The sequence below is a fragment of the Rhinoderma darwinii genome, chromosome 1 (assembly GCF_050947455.1).
Source record: "Rhinoderma darwinii isolate aRhiDar2 chromosome 1, aRhiDar2.hap1, whole genome shotgun sequence".
In the NCBI taxonomy this organism is placed as follows: domain Eukaryota; kingdom Metazoa; phylum Chordata; class Amphibia; order Anura; family Rhinodermatidae; genus Rhinoderma; species Rhinoderma darwinii.
Window position 1 is genome coordinate 90,943,539 of NC_134687.1, and position 20,328 is coordinate 90,963,866.

The 20,328-nt window shown below is 41.8% G+C and overlaps 1 protein-coding gene across 3 annotated transcripts in view; it reads left to right on the top strand.

Annotated features, from left to right (window-relative positions):
- Positions 1-864: 864 nt before the first annotated feature.
- IRF2 (interferon regulatory factor 2) overlaps positions 865-20,328 on the top strand; it is a 111,696-nt gene continuing 92,232 nt past the window's right edge. For 2 of the 3 annotated variants that reach the window (XM_075849640.1, XM_075849641.1), the window contains exon 1: positions 865-1,077. The gene's annotated coding sequence lies outside the window, so the exon portion shown is untranslated. Of the gene's footprint in view, positions 1,078-1,109; positions 1,436-20,328 lie in introns of those variants that run through there. The other variant, XM_075849644.1, reaches the window with a different exon arrangement.

Here is a 20,328-nt window from a genome sequence, read left to right on the forward strand (position 1 = left end):
AAGAAAACTATATAAATTTGGTATCGCTGTAATCATATTGACCCGCAGAATAAAGTTAACATGCCGTTTTTACTTTACGGTGAACGCCGTAAAAACAAAACCACCCAATAGGTTGAGGAATCGCTATTTTTTTCCTATTCCACCCCACATATATTATTTTTCTCGTTTTCCTACTACATTATATGGTACAAAAAATGGTGCTGTGAAAATCTACAACTTGTCCCGCAAAAAAACAAGCCCTCTTACGCCAATATTGATGGAAAAATAAAAGCGTTATGGCTTTTGGAAGGTGGGGAGGAAAATACAAAAGTGAAAATCCGAAAAATGGCTGCGGAAAGGGAAGGGGTTAAGGAAGATGATGTGTATACTGTATATACATGCTCATTTTGGTCAGCACAGAACATTTTGTATTTGGGTTTTCTTATGTATCTGCCTTGTGAGCAGCAGGTTTCATCACTTTCTAGCTATGTTTCTTTTTGTGCTGTTGACTACGTATATTTACATCCCCTTTTTTTTAGTGGCTTGGTAATTGTTTCTTTTAGTTTTTCACATTTTACTGATTTTAGGTATGAAGTCCAGTTGTAGTTAATGCTTTTTTTTTTTTTTTACAGTATTGTCACGGATTTCTGTATATCTTTAGGTTATTATTTGAGGTTTCCTTAGAGACGCAACACAATCTAAAGACGTTTAAGAATTTTACTGCTCCTTCATATTTATAATAAGCCGTAAAGCCTGATACAGCAAAGGCGCGCATCCTCTCGAGGGCCTTCTGGAGAAGCCATATCTAGAGAAGTACAGCTTTCGCTGAGCTGCCTATGACGTGCTGAGCGCATAGGGAAGTGAAAATGAAATTGCCTTTTTCCGAGAATGGCTGAGCAGGGGGGCGGTCTCACCAATGAGAAGGCTGCAGGAAAAAACAGATCCTCCCCTCCCTGTCCTTGTGCTGAGCAAACATGAAACAAACAAATCCTGGGAGGGGGGATTCTTCTGCCTGAGCTCTCTCACTTTCCTCTCCTTGTTTTGCTTTCGATCTGGAGCCATCACTTTTAGTTTTGATCCTGCGATCATTTACTACTGGTATGTAACTTGCATTTTAAAGCGCACCTTGCTGCCTCAGAGCTCTGATCAGTGCTTCCATCTGGGAGACCATTAAATAACAATTCAATCTTTTCCAGTTTGTCTGCTCTTAAGCTACGAGCAACATCCACATTTACTACAAACACAGGAAGCAGGCAGTTACGAAATAAAAATCATGTAGAGAGAAGACTGCTGTTAGCAAGCTGTGATTTGGGGGCAAGGTGAAGTTTTAATTTCGCTTTGGATTTAAGATTGCTGATCGTCTCACGCCTGGCAGGCTGCTGTCCTAGATCTTCATGCCAGGCTTAAACATTCAGCTGAATATTCTCTCCAGAATAGGAAGTATGGACTGGTGCAGGTAATCATTACAATGCTTCTTCTGGATTGCCTTCAGATAATTCATGCTTTGTGTGTGCTTGTGTGAATGCAGGGCAGCCGTTTCAGAACATGATCAGGACTGCTGGGTAGATTGGTTGCCCAGCTGACAGGCTGCTATTTATGACATGAGGTAAAAGCTTCCAAAATAGCTGTTATCGCAGTGGACACATACTGGGAGGACTGGAAGCAGGATCTGTATTACATAGGAGGAAATGCAACTGTGTGTGACTTTAAGTATGTGGCAATCAGTTTGTAATATCAGAGATTAGGCTTTTCCAGGCGGGTTGTATCAGGCTGCTTGATGAGTGATCATGTCATTGGATCTGTTCTGCCAGCATTAGCCGTGTTTGCAGTGACAGTGTCTTCAATAAATACATAAATGCATGTGATTTCATAACCCCCTATGGGGTCCTCAGCCGGGTGACAGCTCATATGCACTTGTCATTTCAGTAGCTATTTAGGATCTGCTGGAACTTTTGTCTCTGCTGCACTGTAGTCTTCATTTTATGCATTTGCAGTCTTTCCTGTAGATGTGGCATACGGCTGCATACAGATCTCCATTTTATTCATGTAAAAGTACCCATGCCCAGCTATGTTTACAGCCAAGTGTGTCGTGGTCTGACACCGCAGGCCTGTGTAGTAGTAATGCTCCTACATATTAGCAGCATGCTCCTCACTGAGGTCTATTAAAACCCTAGTTGTATCTGCTGCTTGTTTCTGCCTCCTTCTTCCATGTCACTGTATGGGGGGGGGAAATGCCATGGCTGAAGTGGTTAAAGAGCTCTAAAGCTTCTTCTCACCTTTCAGTCAAGTAAGTTTGTTGATTGATGTCTCACATGGCCAATAGGATTGCAGGGCCGTGTGCGGATCAGCCAGTCACTGCCCTTGTTTACACGTCAGCGGGAAGGAAGGTCTGTGTGCTGGCAACTTGTAATAGGCATCGGGGGAAGGGACTTTGCAGGCCCAGGCTGGTTGACTGGCACCATTGCCTCGATCCAATAAATGCACAGTGCAGGGAAGCCACATGTTCCCTTCTCCTCACTGAATAGTCTAAGCAATGAAGATATTCATGTGTATTATGCTTTATTCTTTATAGCGCGTTTATGTATAAAACAGGCCAGTGTAATATTGACTAAACTTGGCAGCCTCTGTATAAAAATCACAAATTAAAGAAGTTACCCAATGTAGTAAACCTTTGGCAAACCAAATGCTAGCAAATTAATTATTGTCTGTGTGGAGCCACAGCGTCTGTCATTTCTAGCACACATTTTGGGATATTTTCTAACTTGAGCAGGCCTCATGCACACAAACGTGCTTTTGCGGCCACAATTCCCCCGAAAATCCACGGGAGAATTGGGCCCCATTAATTTCTATGGGGCCATGCACACGACCGTAGTTTTTACGGTCCGTGCGTGGCCCAGGAGCCCACACCGCAGAAAGAATGGACATGTCTTATTACGGCCGTCTTCTGTGGTCCGGGCTCATTGAAAATAATGGCCGCGGCCATGTGCATTGCCCTCGAATTGCGGGCAGCTCGCGGTTGACAGTCTGCAGCCGGCCGACCCGAAAATCACGGCCGTGCACATGGCAACGGTCGTGTGTGCATGAGGCCTTCCTATGTGATTAAACGGATTATACCACTTTGGGAAAGTATGGGGTACCTTGGTTCTGTGCTCCACTAAGGTTTGGCCTATATAGAGGAATCTGTCGCCTAGGAGCAATTCCGGCACATGGTTGCGTCTAATCCAGAAAATGGCGTATATGTCTGTACATTGTATCCGTAAACGGGGGCTGTGCTATAACAGCCAGGGCAATGAGGGTTAACATGCGGGTTGTGGATTTTCTATGAGCTAACCTTCGCGTGCAATAGCTTGGCCATATGGAAAGGTATGTTCACACGCTTAACAAAATACGTCTGAAAATACGGAGCGGTTTTCAAGGGAAAACAGCTCCTGATTTTCAGCCGTTTTTTAAGCAACTCACGTTTTCTGAGGCGCTTTTTTACAGCTGATTTTCTATTGTGTCAATGAAAAACTGCTCCAAAAAATGGCTCAGGAAATGACATGCACTTCTTTTTACGCGCCGTTATTTGAAAATTAGGCATAAAATAACACCCGTCGGAACAGAATGCCGTATTTCCCATTGAAATCAATTGGCAGATCTGTGTAGGCCTTCTGATTCCAATTTTTCAGCCGTCTTTCGAGACGTTTACGGCCCAAGAAACGGCTGAAAATAGCCTGTGTGAACATATCCTAACACTAACCTGCTAGAGGTAAACATAAGATAAATGCTCCTTCTGCTGAAAATGATCAACCCTGAATTCCCCCTGAGAACAGACACGTTTCCTAAACAATATTTTTATCCAGCAAAGATAGATAAGTGGCTGCCAGACACTTATTTGTCTTTTTACCCACTGAAAGCCCCTCAGTTACCCCATAGACATCAGCAACAAAAATGTAATTTCTATTGCTGATGGTTGATGATTTAAAAAAAATACTTTAGAGTTTCTCTGGCAATATATAAATTAATCAAGTTTGTTGAAAATTACGTCCCAGGTCCATATCTCCGACAACTTTTGTAAGAGAGATTTTCTGTCTACGTGCATATCTTCCATTTGGACAGGTTTCTGGATGTATCCCATGTCAATGGACAATATTTAAAAAATGTTCTTTCTTGGTCAGTGTCTGAATTTTTTGTGTATATTCGGCTGAATTCAGACGAATGTGGGGAAACTTGTACATTCTTCACGTCTGAGTTGCCCCTGTGCGGGGCTCGTTTTCACGGATCCCCATAGACTTGAGTCTATCGAGGGATCCGTAGAAAGGGAACAAAATAGGACATGTTCTATTTTTCAACAGACCCTTCACACAGTCCGTTGAAACGGTTTTAACGTCCGTCACACGGACGTATACCAGGGTCGTCTGAATTCGGCCTAATAAAGTGTGAGTTTATCTGTCACTTTTAGGGTAAGATCAAGCATAGCGTAAATACCGCAGATATTCCACAACGGATTTAGTTGCGGAAAATCCGCTGCATAGTACAGTAGCAGTAAAGTGGATGAGATTTGAACAAATGTTATCCACATGCTGCGTAAATGCAGAGCGGAAAAAACGCTCAGAAATTGACCTGCGTTGCAGTATTTTAATCCGCAGCATGTCAATTGTATTTGCGTAATCGCTGCTTATTTGTTGCGGGCTTTCCCCCAATTCATTGGGGAGGTAAAACCTGCAACAAATAGAAGTTGTTGCGTTTTATTGTGGCGGAAAAGCAGCAATCCCGCCGCAAAAAAACGCAACTCGGAAAAAAAACAACCTTATACTTACCCAGAATTCTGTGTTTCTTCGTCCAGGCCGGACTCCTGGGATGACGTTTCATCCCATGTGACCGCTGCAGCCAATCACAGGTTGCAGCGGTCATATGGGATGAAACATCATCCCAGGAGGCAGGATGGCAGAGGGACGAGTCACCATATTTAAGTATCGCACAATTTGGTGCGGTTTTTCGTCCAGAATTCCCTACGGCGCCCAGGCCGGATACGCAGAGTATCCGAACTTTGTAAACATAGCCTTATGATCCTGGGGAACTTTATTCTAATATATTATATCAGGTTTATTTCTTATTTGTTCTGCGTTCTAGCGCCTCCTTTTAGTTGTTGTTGTTGTTGTAAGTGCAGGCTTTGTGATGTGTTCTAGTGTATGAGCTTGATATTTCATTGATGAAGCTGGATTCAGGCAGCATTTTGATGCTCTTTGAAGTATTTTTATACGCTGCTGTTTCCAATTAAAGTCATATATATATATTTTTTTAAATTGTGTAACTAGAAGCACATGAAAAACATGCCTAAATTATTATTATAATTTGTCCACTTTAAATGATACACTCCAGAAATATTTCTTTAAAGTGTAGCTAAACGTTTGACAAACTTCGGACATGTCATAGTGACATGTTAGAAGTTTGGATTGGTGGGGGTCCGAGCACTGAGACCCCCACCAATCACTTGAAAGAAGCAGCTGAAGCGTTCATGTGCGCGCTCAGCCGCTTCGTGTCTGTTCGGATTTTTCTGGTAATAAATGTATCATTGTATGGACTCAATAGAAAGTCTATGAGCCCGTAATCCGAAACATTTGCTTTCCGGAAAAAGGCGAACAGACAAGCGGCTGAGCTTTCACACGAGCGCTTCAGCTGCTTCATTCTAGCGATTGGTGGGGGTCTCAGTGCTCGGACCTCCACCAATCCAAACTTCTGATATGTCACTATGACATGTCAGAGGTTTGTCAAACGTTTAGCTCCACTTTAAGGTCGTCTGGAAGAAGTGTAAGAGTGAGTTTACATGTACCCGATTTGCTGCAGTAAATTTCTGCAGCAAATCTGTAGTGAGTTGATGAAAAATTGTGCGGATTTGGTGCAGATTTGCTTGATGATTTGCCGCTGTGGATCGGTGAAAACGTAAAAAAATCTGTATAGTTAACTTCCCAATCTTCTGCCGCTGTTCTGGTTAACACTGCCTGGTCCCATGCCGGTCTCTATATCCTGGGCTCCAGCAAGGGCCGCAACGTCCATGTGGCGAGATGAGCTTCTCGCCTCAGGCGGCAGCCTGCTGCGTCTCTGAGGGGGCGGCGGCGCCACTGAAACCAGCGGTCGCCACCCTCTTCTGCACTATAATTGTACATGCGTCTATAAGATGCAGATACAATTACATGCATAAGCGCTGACCGGAAGTGCCCGTATTGCACCTTATTGTGTCACTCCCAGCCCGTCTAGCTGCTGTCCTTGATGCACACGGCAGTTACTCTGGATATTAGCTGGTGGTCATTATCATGATCTATTGGTATGTGGACCCACTGGGCCGCACCACAATAGCAGGGTAGCAGCTGGCCAAACAGTGTACTAAGTCAATGTCTATGTAGTCCAAGCACAAGGGTACCTGTAGCAGTTCAGACAGTAGTACTGGCTAGGCTCAGATGGGACCTTGGCAGCAGACACCAGGCGTGGGGTAACACAGCAGGCGTGAGCAATGGCACAACACGACTCCAACTTTCTAAGGCACAGGAACAACGGTAGCACGGGATACAGGTAGCAGGTACGGGAACACTGGGAACAGGATAACACTAAGGGACCATTTGCAAGACTAACAAGGGTAAACACAACAACGCTCAGGCAATGAGTGAAAGGGCAGAGCCCTTTTTATAGTCCAGGGTGATCATGGGTTAATTGATGATTATTTACGGGACACAGCAGAACCGAGCGGAAGTGAGTGCTGGCGTCTCCTGGGGGAAGAGATGCGGTCCAGCACTAACAGATCCATGGCTGTGGCCGTCGGGGGGTGAGTAATCCTGACGGTCCGCGGCCGTGGACGCTACAGTCATAATAATCTGTCTCGACTGTGTATGTATCTAGCTTGGTTCTGATGCTGTATTTATGTACTGATCTCTGTTCTGGAGCTGTATATTTGTACTGAGCTTGGTTCTGGTGCCAAATATATATATATATATATATATATATATATATATATATATATATACATACAGTGTGTGTGTGTGTGTGTATATAATATATATATATATATATATATACACTGTGTGGGTGCTGGTGTTGTATTTATGCACTGAGCTTGGTTCTGGCATTGTATTTATCTATTGAGCTTTGTTCTGCTGCTGTATATATGTACTGAGCTTTGTTCTGGTGCTGTATTTATTTAATGAGCTTTGTTCCGGTGCTGTATATACGTATGAGCTTGGTTCTGGTGTTGTATTCATCAACCGAGCTTGGTTCTGGTGCTGTAATTATATAGGATATATTTATAATAACAAAATTGCTGGACAGATGGAATTGTTTTCAATTCATTATATATTTAATGGGAACCTGTCAGGTAGTTTTAACTCCTTGAACCACCACCATGCGGTAATACATGACCTTTCAATATTTCCCTTACATGTTTTTCTCAGATGCAGCAAAATCTATAAAATCAACTTTTAGGGTATGTGCACACACACTAATTACGTCCGTAATTTACGGACGTATTTCGGCCGCAAGTAGTGGACCAAACACAGTGCAGGGAGCCGGGCTCCAAGCATCATAGTTATGTACGATGCTAGGAGTCCCTGCCTCTCCGTGGAACTACTGTCCTGTACTGAAAACATGATTACAGTACGGGACAGTTGTCCGGCAGCGAGGCAGGGACTCCTAGCGTCGTACATAAGTATGATGCTAGGAGCCCGGCTCCCTGCACTGAGTTCGGTCCGGAACTTGCGGCCGAAATACGTCCGTAAATTACGGACAAAATTAGTGTGTGTGCACATACCCTTAAAATGGCGCACACTATATGCTAGTGGGGCGGTGCCACTATCCTGAAGAGTGACGTAGCCTTGCCTCCAAACCCACCTTTCCATGCTTGATTGACACCCCCTGGCTGTTATACATCACTACCAGTCTCCTCCGACTTTCTCGGATAGGCCATTGCCTTGTACTCCATGGGCATACACTGTGCAGCGAAGTGTACTCTGCCCGGCTTCATTGCTGCACCGCACATGCCAGGGAAGGGCAAGGCAACAGCACATCTGCAAGAGTTGGAGGAGGCTGCTAGTGATGTAGAACAGCCAGAGGGATGTCAATCAAGATCTGGGGGGCGCCATTTCAATTTTCACCTCAGGCAGCGATGTTATGTCAACACATGTGAAAGCTGCAGACTGTGATTGGTTACAGCAGTACACGACACATTACTGCAGGCGAGACCAGAGACCGGCGGGGGATCAGACTAGTGTTTATCGAGGGAGCTGCAGAAGATTGGACAGGTTTTCTTTTTGTTATTTTTTTTATTTAAAACTGCTTTATTAATTTTACTGTGGATCCCTGACTAATCCGAAGCAAAATCCGCAACAATTTGTTGCAAATTTTGACACCCCCCCATTGAATTCAATGGCTAAAATCTGCGATAAATCTGTGCCCAATCCGCATCAGAAATTGACATGCTGTGGTTTTAATAAATGTGCATGGCAAGTAAATTTCTGCATGGACATTTTTCGCAACATGCGGATGAGATTTGTTGCAACCTCATCCACTTTGCTGGTACTATAATCTACTGCAGATTTTCCGCAAGCAAATATGGACGGCGAATCTTCAGCAATTCCGTCACGTGTGAACAGGCTTTAAGGGTTAATTCAGATGTTGCAGTTGAGGTGCGCTTATAACCGCATCGAATAACTGTATCCAAAAACCACATGCATTTTTACCATGTTTTAGTTCGCTTTTCGATGCGGTTGCAGTAAAAAAGAAAACAACCACCAAATCATGGTAAAAATTCATATGCAGTTATAACCGAACCTCGATCGCTATGTCTCAATCGACCTACACATGCAGCAGACTTAGGCAGGTTTCACACGAGCTTGTGCGTTTTGCACGCGCAAAAAATGCAGCGTTTTTTGCGCGTTGCAGTTACGTGTGTCATCAGTATGTGCTGCGTGCCTGCGTGATTTTCATGCATATGCCATGCTTTTTTGAAGTTTAGAAAAAGAAATGAAGGAAGTGGTTTTATTTTTTCCTTAATTTCTTTATCTACTGTTGCGCGAATCACACGTCACACGGAAGTGCTTCCGTGTGCAGTGCGCGATTTTCACGCACCCATTGACTTCAATGGGTGCGTGATGCACGAAAAATGGCCAAGTATAGGACATGTCGTGAGTTTTACGCAGCGGACAAATACGCTGCGTGAAAATCACGGACTGTCTGAACGGCCCCATTCACTAACATAGGTCCGTGATTTTCACACGCGTATCACGGACGTAATACACGTTCGTGTGAATAAGGCCTTAGTTGCAGAAATTTCTGCAACTAAAAATCAAGTTAGTTCAACTGAATGGGGTTGTTTCTGCAGCACACACAAATTCTGCAACAAAATCTGCAGTCTGCAGGAAGCCTAAGGCCGTGTTCCCATGTAGCGTAAACTCTGCGGAATTTCCGCAATGGAGTTCTGTGCGGAAATTCCTCAGCATTTAGAGTAGCAGCAAAGTGGGGTTTTACTAAATCTGATGTCCTCGCTGCGCAAAAGAACCTGCAGCATAAATGTTAATAAATAGGCCTGCGGTGTGGAATTTAAATCTGCAGCATGTCAATTTATGCAGCAATTTCATTAATTTTCTGTTGTGGGTTTACCCCATTGAATTTAATGGGGATGCAAAAGAATCGCAGCAATTCCGCCGCAAAAATCGCAACTCAAAAAAAAAATCATACTTACCCAGAACTCTCTCTTTCTTCCTGCAGTCCGGCCCCTTGGGATGACGTTTCATCCTTTGTGACCGCTGCAGCCAATCACAGGCTGCAGCGTCACTTGGCCTGCAATGTCATCCCAGGAAGCCAGACTACGTGCAAAAAATTGGGAAGGGGTAAGTATGAACTTTTTTTTTCCTCCAGCGCCACATTCCGCAGCGGAAACTCTGTTCTAGAAACTGCACCACAATGTGGTTCGGTTTTTCGGATGGAAGTTGCTGCGGGTTCTAGGTCGAATACACTGCACAATTTTTATGCAGGAAACTGGCCTACGGCTTCATTCACATGGATCGGAAATGCTGCAGATTTTCTGCAGCATATCTGCATTTTTTCCCCGCAGCATTCCTGTAGTGTTTCTGCAGCAAAATAACAACGTGTTACATGTGGACTTTGCTGCGGTTTTCTTGTTGAAGAGGGATAAATTCTCAGTGAACCATCCGGAACAGACTGAGCTTTCTATGGATTTGAAAATACGCTTATTGCTCTGATTTCTGTCTGGAAAATGTTCTGCAGCATGTAGATAAGATTTGTTCAAATGTCATCCATATGTCCGGGACTGTAATCAGCAAAAGATTTTCTGCACCAAAAATTTGCAGCATTTCCAGCCCGTGTGAATTTTGCCTTAGGCCTTGCAAAGTTTGCAAGTATTTATTAAGCCAAACCTACACAGAAGAAATATTGGGAAATATGCAGGGCCTTACTTTCAGACCTCATTGTTGTGAAACTCTACAGTACAAAATCGGAATCACTTTAAGGCCCCATTCATATCATGTTTAGGCCTTCCGTCAGAGGTATATGTTGGGAAGACCCCCCCGACGTATACCTCCGACAAAAGGCCCAAACATATATCCCACTGTGTGGCATACAGTGGGATACGTAGCCCGCGGGCCGGCCCTGGGAAAACTCCTGAAGTCACTGTCCATATATGGACAGTGATATCAGCAGTTTCCTAGTACTGGAGTCCCCGAGCAGAGCATCAGCTAGTGCTCTGCCCAGGGACTCCAGCACTGCTCCTGATGTCACTGTCTATATACCGACGTATACCATCCTGACAGAGGCCAACAGGACACTCTTCCATCTTCTATCAGTTTGTTTATGTGGGACATATGCCTATGTAGATACCATGAACTCTATAGAATTCTGCATTGCCAATGCACATAGGCACCTTTAAAGATGACGATATGTGATCACATTGATCCTGCGAAAGCTGGACTGGGGAATATTTATTAAATGCCCGAAGTTTTGTCTTCTATATCACACTAGCGAAGCAAGCGATTGTCAATGTAGGCTACAGTTCATAAAATGTTCCTGTGGCATCCGCAACACCCCCTCTATATCTAATCTGTGTGTAGATATGTAACGGTATCGTTTTGCTTGTGCTATGGATACAGCTTTATCAATAAACTCAGCTGTGCTGAAGTCTCCTGAAATGGTCAGATTAAAGAGTTGAAGGGAATGACACACACCCCTGTCAACAAAAGAGCTGAAGAATGTATGCTTGAATGGATTACTGTTGAGCTCTGCACTCATGGAAAACAGGTCTGACAACTTAAAGTCTTGAGTGTATAATTTCACATAGGTCTCTTAACCTTTTCGCTCCTGGGACACTTTTCACAGTTTTGAAAAGCACACATAAAACTTGAAATATAAAATAAAACAAATCATATTATAACCCCTTACTTATATATTTTCTGAAAGTAGGCACTTTGCACATTGTGAAACTGCCACCCAATGGTGGGTGCCATCATGCAATTTTGCATCAAAGTGTAGCATTTCGTAAAAAATTCATCATTATTTATGTTTGTGGGTCTGACCCAAATAAAAGTTCAGGATGTGCAGAATTTATACATGCCACTTATGCTCATATCTACATAATCACCAGAAGTGAAGTGATTAAAAATCTCTATGATCCAGGCACCGGTAAACATTTGAATCACAGAGTTGACAAATGTCCTGATTAGGCGCACAGGGTGATTATATGTGGAACTGCTCATCTTCTCACCCTTTTAGTAGGAAAATAAAGACTCCCTAAGGCTATGTTCACACAGGGCAGATACGCTGCATAAAAGCACACAACGTATCCGCCCTGGTCGCCGCAGGGAATTCCGGCCGAAAAACCGCAACAAATTGTGGTGCAGTTTTTCGGCTGAAATGTCCGCTGCGGAAAACTGCTCATAACAAAAAAAGTTTCATACTTTCCCGTAGCCATGGCGACACGTCCTCTGCCATCCTGCAAGCTGGCCTCCTGGGATGATGTTTCATCCCATGTGACCGCTGCAGCCTGTGATTGGCTGCAGCAGTCCCATGAGATGAAACATCATCCCCGGAGGCCGGCCTGGATGAGGAAGCACAGAATTGTGGGTAAGTATAATTAATTTTTTTCTGAGTTAGTCAATTTATGAAAGTTTTTTTTCCCGCTTATGATTTATGCAGGGTGTGGAGCAGATTTGTTCAAATCTCATCCACTTTGTTGCTACAGTATTCTGCGGATTTTGCACAACTAAATATGTTGCAGAAAATCCACAGTATTTATGCTACGTGTGAACCCGGCCTAAATGTGACAGAGAGCACATATCCTCTGTCATATGTAAGGGGGCTGAAAACATAAATCCCTCCCCATGGTCACTGGAGGTGGTACATGGGGAGAGATGTCAGCAATAGGCTGGCATCTTTCTTCCTGCTGTCACTCGCGTACGTATTACATACAACCTTGGCAGTGAAAGGGTTAAAAACCATGCTCGGTGCTTACATTTATAGGTGTTCAATTATTTGTAGTACAAGTAACATTTTGTTCCATTCCTAGAAGTATTGCGGGTGTATAGACTACATTCTAGTGTCAATAAAAAGGGTAGAGACAGTCATTATCCTCGTGTAGTGAAACGATGGGTGGTCATTTGGAACTATATGTGATCTACATGAATATGATAGTTATAATGCATGTTCACACACATACATCTTTGTACATGCATGTTACTGTATGGTTATTTCACACATGAGATGTAACACACTGCAGTAGTTGATGACTATAATGGTTGGGTAAATACTGTGTCAAGTTGGAGTTTTCTGACCTTCTGCTCTACGGTGTGGGCACAAAAGTTTGCCATGCTTCCCCAGTTGTCTAACCATTCGCAGTAAACTGCTCATTCTTTTCCACCTAATGTATCCATTTTTGCTACTTTTTTTATTATTATTATTGTTATTATTATTATTAGTTGTGAATTCTCCATATTATTTTTCCTATTTATTTGTAGATGGCACATTGTTGCAGATTATTTTGGAAAATCTCACTGTAAGAAAAATCTTTAAATTTTTAGGTGTATAATCTTTTTTTTGCCAGAATTAATCAGAAATGCACCTAACACATTATCACTGATCAAGGAAAATAACACCAGCGAAGGCCGGTGGAAAACCTCCTTTAATGACAGGTGCAGTCTGTCCCAATATCCAACCCAAATTCACACCTAAACAAATATAGATTAGGCATTTGCTACCCAGATGATTCCTTTTATTTGCGCTTAATTGAGAAGAAATGACATTTTGGAGACTGTGACATGGGCATCTGATAAATGTTCTGCTAATCTGTTTTATATACACATATGACTAATTGAGATTTTGGGGCTATGGAACGTATTAGGGTATGTTCACACGGCCTATTTTCAGACGTAATTCAGGCGTTTTACGCCTCGAATTACGCCTGAAAATACGGCTCCATTACGTCTGCAAACATCTGCCCATTGCTTGCAATGGGCTTTACGATGTTCTGTTCAGACGAGGTGTAATTTTACGCATCGCTGTCAAAAGACGGCGCGTAAAAATACGCCCGCGTCAAAGAAGTGCATGTCACTTCTTGGAACGTTTTTGGAGCCGTTTTTCATTGACTCCATTGAAAAACAGCTCCAATAACGTCCGTAAAAGACGCAGCGAAAAACACGAGTACTTGCAAAAACTTCTGAAATTCAGGAGCTGTTTTCGCCTGAAAACAGCTACGTAATTTCAGACGTATTTTGCTACTGCGTGTGAACATACACTAACTAGAATGGAAACTTTGAATAGAGGTTCTCCTTGTATATGTTACATGTCGAAGAATGCTTATTATGTGTATGTTCATGAGAAGTCTCTAGATGGACTAGATGGTCTTCTGCTTGGTGAAGATCATGAAGTCTAATTTATACTTCTGAAGTCTTTGTAAAGGCAGTGTTCACACTGCGCTTGCGGTACACATTTAACGGATACGTCTGGAACATCTCCCTAAGTACACGTTAAATGTATGCCTCAACAGATGCCATACAGTGCCATCCATCACTTTTAGGCCCCCAAAGAAACATAAACGGTGCGCTATACTCTTTTTTTGCGGGATGCTTCTGGATCGAATAGCGCAGTGAAGTATATGTGCTATTCTATTCGCCAAAAAAAAAAAATAGTATACCGTCCAACAGAGGCCAAAAGGATACTCCATTGGGTGAATAGGGTTCTATGGATATGTTTAACATGTGCACCTGGAGATATTGGGCGTATGCATTGATTCTACACTGCAAAAGCAGTGTGAACCATGCCTAACATTTGTAGCAACGTTTTCAAAACCCAACAGTGAACCCCCTCCAGTAACTCAATATGCCCTAATAGGGTCTTAGGGAAGGCATGTTTGAGTACTGGTAGACAGTAAATATCTGTAATAGTTGCCTTCAGGTATAGCGTATATTGTTTATACTACTGTGTGCTTTCGTTTAGTACAGAAGATCATATAATAGTTCTATTGTTACAGCAGAATCTGAAAAAGGAAGTTGAGGAAGGAAGTTGAAGAACGTTAAGAAGCCTTTTTTGACTGTTGTGTATGCGTGTATAATATATATATATATATGTGTATATATATAATGTGTGTGTGTGTGTGTTGTTTTTGTTTTTAGTATTTTAATTAAAACGAGGATGCAAACAATATTAAAAAAACATAACACTTCTAAAGGGCATGATTCTAAAAACACTGCTCGAGTGATGATTTACAATAAAATCCCAAGTAAAAAATAAATAAAAAACCCACTTTTCCCCCCTTACAAATGCTTTATTATGAAAAAAATTTAAAAAAGTTACACATATTTGGTTTCGCCGCGTACATAACAACCCCAACTATAAAGTTATTACATTATTTAACCCGCACGGTGAACGCCGTAAAAAATGAAATAAAACACAATGCCAGAATTGCTGTTTTCTGATTGTCCGGCCTTCAAAAAAATGTGATAAAAAGTGATCAAAAAGTCGTATGTACTCCAAAATGGTAGTAATTAAAACTAAAAGTTGTCCCGCAAAAAAACAAAAACCTTCATACATCTGCATCGGCGGAAAAAAGAAATAGTTATGGCTCATAGAATAAGACGACACAAAACAAATAATTTTGAAAAAAAGGTGTTTTTACTGTGTTAAAGTAGTAAAACGTAAAAAAAATTATCTAAATTTGGTATCGCTGCAATCGTAACGACCCGCTCAATAAAGTTATGTTATTTATACCACACAGTAAACGGTGTAAATTTAAGATTCAAAAAAGTATGGTGAATTTTTTTCATTACCCTACCAAAAAAGTTAATAAAAGTTAATCAATAAATTATATGTACCCCAAAATGGTGCCATTAAAAAATACAACTTGTCCCACAAAAAACAAGCCCTCATACTGCTATGTAGACGGAAAAATAAAAACGTTATAGGTCTTTGAATGAGACGATGGAAAAACTTAAAAAATAGCTTGGTCATTAAAGTGTAGTTAAATGTTTGCCAATCTTCTGACATGTCAGAAGTTTGGATTGGTGGGGGTCCGAGCACTGAGACCCTCACCAATCGCTAGAATAAAGCAGCTGAAGTGCTCGTGTGAGCGCTCAGCCGCTTCGTGTCTGTTCGGCTTTTCCCGGAAAGCCGATGTATCTGAGTACGGGCTCATAGACTTTCTATTGAAGGTACTTCGATACATTTATTACCGGAATAAGCCAAACCGACATGAAGCGGCTGAGCGCTCACACGAACACTTCAGCTGCTTCGTTCTAGCGATTGGTGAGGTCTCAGTGCTCGGACCCCCACCAATACACACTTCTGACTTGTCACTTTGACATGTCAGAAGTTTGGCAAACCTTTAGCTGCACTTTAAGGTTTAAAATACCTTCGGTATTAAAGGGTTAAAAGCAGTATACAGTTTTGTATCACTATTTCCATTCTTTCAAAGACAAAACAAAGCAACTTGTGTAAAATGAAAGGAGTTATTTTCAGACTTTGAGCCTATGTGACCGGAAAAGGGTTAATGTACTGCTCTGTTCGTTTCAATGTGTGTTTAGACTCGTTTTGATGTTTTACTCAAGGATTGCAAGTCCTAACAGAACTGGGAGAAGTCTCCGTAAAGCAGGAACAGTGGGGAATATTCATAACAATAAAATGCCATTTTGGTATCATTTTTCTAGTCGCAAAAAGCGCAAAGTTAAGTCAATGTGTGTGGTATAGTCTTAAAATAGCACATAGATGTACCAAAATGTTGATTGGTCTTCACCAGACTAAAATTAACCACTGAAGGTCCAGATATAGAGCAGTGGTCCCAATTTGTGGCTCTCCGGTCCAAGTGCCCTTACAGCTGGAACTGTGCCCATAGAAACCGATCAGATCAGATTTGACTTTCTAAACTGCACTGGAAACCCTGAAGGCTTGTGTCTAGTTGCTTAGGTCTGCAGACCTTTTCATTGGTCTTCGATATTCAGATAATCCAAATATATATAAAAATACAGAATATTGCAAGAATTGAGTCGGGAGGCAGTCAGGATGGCCATAGTCGAAATGTAACTATGGTCAGACAAACATCAGATTTTTTTCATTTTTAAGCCATATATGTAGAATTTTTAGGCTAGGTTAATTTTACCAGTGAGAGATAGATTATATTTAAAAAAAAACAGAAACTCACATTGTCAAAATTATATATATTTATTTGCATTGTGCACAGAGAAATAAGTATTTGATCCCTTTGGCAAACAAGACTAAATACTTGATGGCAAAACCCTTGTTGGCAAGCACAGCAGTAAGGCGTATTTTGTAGTTGATGATGAGGTTTGCACACATGTTAGATGGAATTTTGGCCAACTCCTCTTTGCAGATCATCTGTAAATCATTAAGATTTCGAGGCTGTCGCTTGGCAACTCGGATCTTCAGCTCCCTCCATAAGTTTTCGATGGGATTAAGGTCTGGAGACTGGCTAGGCCACTCCATGACCTTAATGTGCTTCTTTTTGAGCCACTCCTTTGTTGCATTGGCTGTATGTTTCGGGTCATTGTCCTGCTGGAAGACCCAGCCACGAGCCATTTTTAATGTCCTGGTGGAGGGAAGGAGGTTGTCACTCAGGATGTGACGGTACATGGCTCCATCCATTCTCCCATTGATGTGGTGAAGTAGTCCTGTGCCCTTAGCAGAGAAACACCCCCAAAACATAATGTTTCCAACTCCATGCTTGACAGTGGGGACGGTGTTCTTTGGGTCATAGGCAGCATTTCTCTTCCTCCAAACATGGCGAGTTGAGTTAATGCCAAAGAGCTCAATTTTAGTCTCATCTGACCACAGCACCTTCTCCCAATCACTCTCAGAATCATCCAGATGTTCATTTGCAAACTTCAGACGGGCCTGTACATGTGCCTTCTTGAGCAGGGGGACCTTGCGGGCACTGCAGGATTTTAATCCATTACGGCGTAATGTGTTACCAATGGTTTTCTTGGTGACTGTGGTCCCAACTGCCTTGAGATCATTAACAAGTTCCCCCCCCCGTGTAGTTTTCGGCTGAGCTCTCACATTCCTCAGGATCAAGGATACCCCACGAGGTGAGATTTTGCATGGAGCCCCAGATCGATGTCATTTTGTATGTCTTCCATTTTCTTTGTATGTCTTCCATTTTCTTACTATTGCACCAACAGTTGTCTCCTTCTCACCCAGCGTCTTACTTATGGTTTTGTAGCCCATTCCAGCCTTGTGCAGGTCTATGATCTTGTCCCTGACATCCTTAGAAAGCTCTTTGGTCTTGCCCATGTTGTAGAGGTTAGAGTCAGACTGATTAATTGAGTCTGTGGACAGGAGTCTTTTATACAGGTGACCATTTAAGACAGCTGTCTTTAATGCAGGCACCAAGTTGATTTGGAGCGTGTAACTGGTCTGGAGGAGGCTGAACTCTTAATGGTTGGTAGGGGATCAAATACTTATTTCTCAGTGCACAATGCAAATAAATATATATAATTTTGACTATGTGATTTTCTTTCTTTTTTTTTTTTTTTATATAATCTATCTCTCACTGGTAAAATTAACCTAGCCTAAAAATTCTAGACTGTTCATGACTTTGACAGTGGGCAAACTTACAAAATCAGCAAGGGATCAAATACTTATTTCCTTCACTGTATATAAATATATTTTACCATGAAGAAAATTGTTCCATCTGGGAAAAATTATTCTGACTTTAATATTTGCATTACTCTAAACGGAAAATTCTCAGACGAGTGTTTTCTGATGCGACAACTGTAGCAATAAGCACTAGAGTCCAGGAATACTTGTTAAGGCCTCATGCACGCAACCGTAAGGGTATGTTCACACACAAAATAAAAAATGACTGAAAATGACGGAACTGCTTTCAAGGGAAAACAGCGTCCGATTTTTCCGCCGTTTTTGTAGCCGAAAAGTTTTTTGAGGCGTTTTTTGTAGCTGATTTTGGAGCTGTTTTTCCATTAACACAATGAAAACCAGCTCTAAAAAACGGCCCATGAAGTGACATGCTCCTTCTTTTTACGCGCCTTTTTTTCAGACAGCGGTGTAAAAACACGCGTTTTCTACGCGTCATTTTAAAAAAACAGCCGTAACAAATGCAGTGAAAAACGCTAGTTTGATTAAAAAACGGCTGAAAATCAGGAGCTGTTTTCCCTTGAATACAGCTTCGTATCTTGTGCCGTATTTTGTTAACTGTGTGAACATACCCTTAGGGTATGTTCACACGCTTAACAAAAAACGGCTGAAAATACGGATCTGTTTTCAAGGGAAAACAGCCTCTGATTTTCAGCTGTTTTTTAAGCAACTCGCGTTTTTTACAGCCGTTTTTGGAACTGTTTTTCTATTGAGTCAATGAAAAACTACTCCAAAAACGGTGACTTGCACTTATTTTAACGGGTGTCTTTTTATGCGCAGTTTTTGAAAATGAGGCGTAAAAAGCAGAGCGTTTTTTTTTTCAGCTGTTTTTCAGGAAGTTTACGGCCCGAAAAACGGCTGAAAATAGCCTGTGTGAACATACCTCCAAAGTTACAAGACATGCTGCTGCTGTGTCATGGGGAAGGCCTGTCCAGGTTCCTCGGTACCCCAGGTTTCCAGGGAACGGGAAACGCTGCTCTGTATTCTCAGCACATGCAAGGCCACCATGCTCCTATGGAATAGAAATATGATATATTTGATTTATATTTTATTTATTTCTTTTTGTTGGCTTGTGTCGAAAAAAAATTCTAACCCTTGAAGTTATTGTAATAACTGGCATACTTCTCTCCAATTTACATGATGAAGAGGTTCAGCAATGATCTTTGGAACTGGGATTCTCACCGATTTTGTCACATAACGTTTTCTTGTCCTGGCTCCAAGATCACTTGTACATATGATTAACATGAAATAATAGTGGCTTCTAAAAGGCTTCTTAGCATTAAGAAATTATGTGCCTGGCGTACTGCCGAGATGTGTGCATGTAACTTGTTTGGTAGCAAACGGATTCTCTAGTGTTACGTACTACAGACAGGTAGGCACTTTGTGTGCCACTGTATGGCACCAGGTTACAGAGGTATTCTTTCCTTGAAACAATGATTATAGGGTAGAATATCTCGAAAATATGGCCTCCGTATGAGGTCGTAGGGATATGGCGGTACAATGGGGGCCCATACACTAGTATAGAGCTGTAATAAGCCCTGAGGGTTTGGTTGTGGAATATAAGACAACGTGCACTAATATGAGAATCTTGTCGAACAGATGTTTACTTTTCTGTATGAAACACAGCCAGTTTCAGTTGCACTTTAATTTGCTTATCACACTTACACCACATATTTCCATGTGATCAAGGGCTTAAAGGAGAAGCACATATATGAATACAGATTCTTCCTTGGGCATTTCTACCTGTTACTTGGACTTGGTAGATCCATTTGTATGTTTGGAGCACAAGGTGAACGAGTCCATAGCGCCCTTTTCCAGAATTTAGGATGTGAACACTCACCTAAAAATTTCCCTGTATTGTATGTAAACATCAATTCTCCTACCCTGAATTTTCAGGATTAAAGTATTCATTGCCATCCTAAATTGTACCCTCTAAGCTGGCCCCTGCATTCTCCTTTTAGTATCTGTTTCTAAAAGTCCTTTTTCGGCAATAAGTTGTACAGATAAACATTGTGTTTTATTGCCTTTCAGAGCAAGATGTCTGTAAAGATATCAATATATCTGTTGTACTAAAAATTGTTTATACTTTCTGTTTTACCATACACTATATATACAGTACTTTAGTATAGTTTTCTGTGTGCAAAGCGCTCTTACCATATACTGCTTGCATTGTGAAATATATCCTTTTTATTTTTTCTACTTTGTCCAAACAGTTTA